Source organism: Schistocerca piceifrons, chromosome 5 (genome assembly GCF_021461385.2).
Source record: "Schistocerca piceifrons isolate TAMUIC-IGC-003096 chromosome 5, iqSchPice1.1, whole genome shotgun sequence".
Lineage (NCBI taxonomy): Eukaryota > Metazoa > Arthropoda > Insecta > Orthoptera > Acrididae > Schistocerca > Schistocerca piceifrons.
The window spans coordinates 291,818,993-291,824,142 of record NC_060142.1 but is presented as its reverse complement, the minus strand read 5'-3'; the positions used below and the strand labels follow the sequence as shown (position 1 = coordinate 291,824,142).

Genomic DNA, 5,150 nt, shown 5'->3' with positions numbered 1-5,150 from the left:
AAATAGTCGTTTTTGTACAGTCTGAACTATTTTCCAATAAAGTCTAATTTTCCGAAAACATTTCAAATAAGTAAATTCATTTAAAAATGTACTGTTTTTAAAGGTATTTTTACAGCCTTATTTGCTTCTAAAAGAACAAATACTATCAGTTGCAACCAGAAAAAGCATATGTTAGCTCTGACATAGGGAACTATCATCGTAAGTATAGTCCTTGAATAGAAAAAAATGTAATATTTTACACATAGTTACTCTATGACATTTTACAATTTTTGTAAGGTATTCGAAGTGCTGACATATGTAATAAAACTACTGTAATGCGCGAAAACTGCGTTTTACTTCAATTTGTCACTGTCTCGAATCAGTGCAATTGATCGGAAAAATAGTACGTGTTTTTTGTGAAGAAGAATTAATTCAGTCTTCATTATATCGTCATCAAACTAACTGTATCCTAGTAATGTGGCCAGTGAAAAATGTTATGCGCAATCAACGACAATGTTAAGCACCTAAAGATGGGACATAAGGCTTCGAAATGGACACACACTTCAGTATGGACTTCGATTTGCGAGTGAAGCCGATGTTTCTCCTTTATTTTATAATTTCCATATCATCGATGTATCGAACGATTATTTAATGTCATAATTCAAGAAAGACAGTAATATTTCTTCTCAACACAATATATTTTTGTTACATCTACACCTCATTTAGCTTTCTCTACTTTTGTACATGATTGAAAAATCTTAAAATAACATGTTTCTGAGTGATTTCGTGAAAAAAATTATCGAGGATCGTTTCCATCGTTTTATATTTTTGTTTTCGATATAAGATTCCATTTGTAGAAAAACTGCGTTTTTATTCTCTGTGGATCAAAAAGTGTGGAAGTATATTGGATAATTACCGATTCTGCGCAATTCTTTCATTGAGTACAAAATAGAAAAACTATTTACATTTGGAAAGCACTTCTTTAACGGCGATCTATAATAGTGAGCTATATTTAATTTTCAATTGATTTCCAAAAGGAACGGAAAATTTGAGCCGATGGACGCAAAATCTGAGTCGGGATTATTCCTCGAGGTACATTCATATTATTTTTGACACCAGCCACTAAGGCGCAAAAGATCTTCATAGGAGGTGTACAGAATCCTACTGTCATTACCAGAAGGAATTCCATGATTTGGCTTACACTCTTTCGCTAAATATACACTGCGGAATGCAAATTAAGATCACTTTTTCAAATCCCCATAGTTGTCACGCATTGAGACTGTAATTTAATATTTTGCCTCGAATGTGCCTACAGCCTTCCTCTCTATTGGTGGAAAATCGTGGCGCTCTGTGACTTCGCCCTCGGGGTCGGCGACACTTCAAACAGCAAGGCACCGACACATCGAAAAAAATATGTGAAGATGATATCTGTTCTTTCGGACATGTCCGAAAGAACAGATACCATCAGTGACCAAGCAGCTCTCTTAGAATGAAACGGTAATTAAATCAAGCCCCTAAGCTGTCGACAGGCTTTGATATACATTAACGGGGATAGCTGAAAATGTGTGCCCCGACTGGAACTCGAATCCGGGATCTTCTGCTTAGAGGGCAGACGCTCTATCCATCTTTTTTTTTAAGTCTAACTTTGTTCGTTTTCGTTTGTTGCATTTGTTCGGTGCGGACGTCGCAAGACAGCCGTTTCAGTTCGTCGTTGATGCATTAACTCAGTTTTTTTATTACAGAGGGCAGCTAGCCCTCTGACCGAACACGCTGAGTTACGGAGCCGACGATCCATCTGAGCCACCGAGGGCACAGAAGAGAGTGCGACTGCAGGGATTTATCCCTTGCACGCTCCCCGTGAGACACACATTCCCAACTTAATGTCCACACACTACATTCGTAATGCCCCTGCCCATTACACTCATTACTTGCGGAAGACAATCTTACCGAATCCCGTAAGAGTTCGAGCAATGCGTGTGCATCCAGCACAGAAGAAGAAGGTCGATGGCCGGTTAGCCTTAACTATATGAAGGTGGTATCTGTTCTTTCGGACATGACATGTAATGAGTGTAACGGGCAAGGGCCCTACGAATGTAGTGTGTGGACATTTTGTTGGGAATGTGTGTCTCACGGGGAGCGTGCAAGGGATAAATTCCTGAAGTCGCACTCTCTTCTGTGCTCTCGGTGGCTCAAATGGATAGAGCGTCTGCCATGTGAGCAGGAGATCCCGGGTTCGAGCCCCGGCCGGGGCACAGATTTTCAACTGTCCCCGTTGATGTATATCAACGCCTGTCGGTAGCGTAGGGTCTTGATTTAATTATAATTTCACATCGAAAAAAGACCAGAGTTCAGAATTTCATGTGACATGTAAGATGGGTTAATGACGTCACATTGGCATCAAACTTCACCGTAATTTTACCCAACCCCACCGTGGACGTATTACACGATGGGAAGGTCGTCACATCCATCTTACACACATTTCATCCTTTCTTTTGGTGCCTCTGCAATGCAGGTCAGAACAGCGACACCCAGCATTGAAATCAAGCTGTTCTGTAACGCGTGGGCAAGTAGAAGAATTCGGAGACATCTACAATCAAAGTCGACACGAAAAGACTTTAGGGGATGGGAAACCGCCCCTTGTCACATGATGGGAAGGTTGTCACATCCCTCTTACACACATTTCATCCCTTATTTTGGCGCCTCTGCAATGGAGGTCAGAACAGCGATACCCAGCGTTGAAATCAAGTTGTTCTCTGACGCGGGGGCAAGTAAAAGAATTCAGACACATTTACAATCAGAGTCGACACGAAAAGACTTTGGGGGGGAGGGGGGGAGAAACCGCTTCTTTCCTTGCACTTTCCTCGGGGCGCTGATTTCCGCATCTCAATGCGACGAGCAGCGAGATGTGCTTGACAATCTTTGAGACTACTGACACCCTCCGGATTTTCAACCCTTCACTAAGACTCAAATGGTTCAAATGGCTCTGAGCACTATGGGACTTAACATCTGAGGTCATCAGTCACCTAACATCTGAGGTCATCAGTCACCTAACTACTTAAACCTAAGGACATCACACACATCCATGCCTGAGGCAGGATTCGACCTTGCGACCGTAGCGGACGTGCGGTTCCAAACTGAAACGCCTAGAACCGCTCGGCCTCTCCGGCCGGCCTTCACTACGGACATTGTAGGGTTGCATCCCCATAGTCATTGACATTGAGACAGGGCTGAATACAACGGCAAAGGGTCCCTCTGAAGCCCCTTAGTTCAGCAAAACCCTCTGTGGCACCCACCCACATTTATTGACAATTTTAAATATGTGCCTTTACATAGAAAACCTGCGAAGTAGCTCTAGGCTCCTGGAAGCAGTCAACCATTTGACAACTTTCTTATGCGTTGCGGGCCTGCAGGTGTCTAGGAATATTTTGCAAATTTTCTCTGTAAAGGCACATTTTTAAAATATGGGCGGGTGCTACTGAGACCATTGCCGAACTGGGAGATCTTAGAGGGATATCTTATTTGAATCAGCAAAATTGAAAATAACAATATTGTCGATGTTATTGCTTGGACGATAAAGTACTTAACTGATGATTCATTTATTGTTATAGCATTATTTCTTGTTAATAGACTTTTTATTCACGCATGTGTCAATGTCGCACCCCTCTGTTATCACGGCACAGAAGGGCGTGGAACAGGAGGGCTTAAAAGCCATTAGCACCCTTGCTGTTTTGGATCACATTCAAATTTCATCGAATGATTTTGAACTGTCCCTAGTCTCCACCCTATACACAAAGGCAAAAATTGCAGTCATGCTGCTCTCCAAACGGATGCTGTCGCGTTCGATAGGGATGCAGCCCCACAATGTTCATAGCTTAGAGTTGTAAAGCCCGAGGGTGTCAACAAAGTTTGTGAGGAACGTATCCCTGTTGTTCATCGTACAGCCAACAGTCATTTTCGACCGCGAAATGCGCCGGAATCAACTCCTCAAGGAAAGGTGTGTTTTCGTTACGTCCTTTATGTCATTCACTGAGGCCTTTCGGTGTCGATTCTGAGCGGCAATTTGCCTGAAATATTTTCCTGGGCCATCCATGAGAAAAACAGCGTCATTTCAACGCTGCGTGTCGGCGTTGTGACCTCCATCGCAGAGCCATCAAAAGAAGGGATGAAATGTGAGTAAGAGGGAGTGGACAGCCTTCCCATCGTGTGATACACGGTGCCTTTGAGCAGAACCGTGGTGAAATTTGGTGTCAATGTGGCATCATTAACCTACCTTACAAGTCCTTCTGAGCTCTGGCTGTTTTTTCGCTTTTGTCGCCACCTTGTTGACTCAAGCGTCGTCGAGCCCGAGTGTGATGTCGCAGGGCGCCATGTTTTTTGCACCATTGCAGAGGAAAGTTGTAGGTTCCTTTGAGCCAAATTACAAACTTATAGTCGTAACGGGAGACAATTAGTGGCTTCGATAAAGTGCTCCTTTAATTCTGTTGCGTGATGCTATTCAAACCAAATATTATGGCAACTCTCTTGTTTCTCTTATTTTATTATTTTTAATTCGCTATTTTGTGTATTTCGTATGTGGTGGCTTTATATAACCAAATAACTTTAACTTGCAGGGTGCTTAATGCACTATTAAACGGTATAAAATTGGTAGTCTTTCTATATGCCTAAACGCCACATTGTTTATCACAGCCTGGCCCACGCACGAGTACAACGCAGTGAATGCTGTGAGCGTGTACCGCTTGCCGTAAATCCATGTCTGCTTGCCGCAGCTCTTTTAATCAGCGGTGCCACTGGACCGGAAAGTTCGAGATAAATTCATCGATCGACAACGTTATTCTGAGCCCCAGTTTCCTTCCTCTGTCCTTTAGGTCGCCAGAAAAATAGCCCGGTCGGAGTTCAAGAGTACTGCTTACACCGAATATAAAACTGGCGATTTATGAGCCACTAAAGTGTTAACGCGATATGGAGATGTGTGCACATACGAGTATGCGGTAGCGCCACGTTTGTGACAGAGAATGAACAACAAAAAAGAACTGATCCACGCGTAAGTGATATTGAATGTAAAACAAAAAACTGGGAAAAGAGAGCGGTTCCGTTGCAGCATTCATGGGCTAAAAGTGTATAACTCAAGCAATTTGTTGCCTATGGAGAACTATTGGCCAAGGAGGACCTAA

General features: G+C 42.8%; 1 non-coding gene across 1 annotated transcript; it reads left to right on the top strand.

Annotated features, from left to right (window-relative positions):
* The first annotated feature begins 2,156 nt into the window (after window positions 1-2,156).
* On the top strand, window positions 2,157-2,231 carry Trnat-ugu. The gene has a single exon. It is a non-coding gene; the product is annotated as a tRNA-Thr (tRNA).
* Window positions 2,232-5,150: the final 2,919 nt, after the last annotated feature.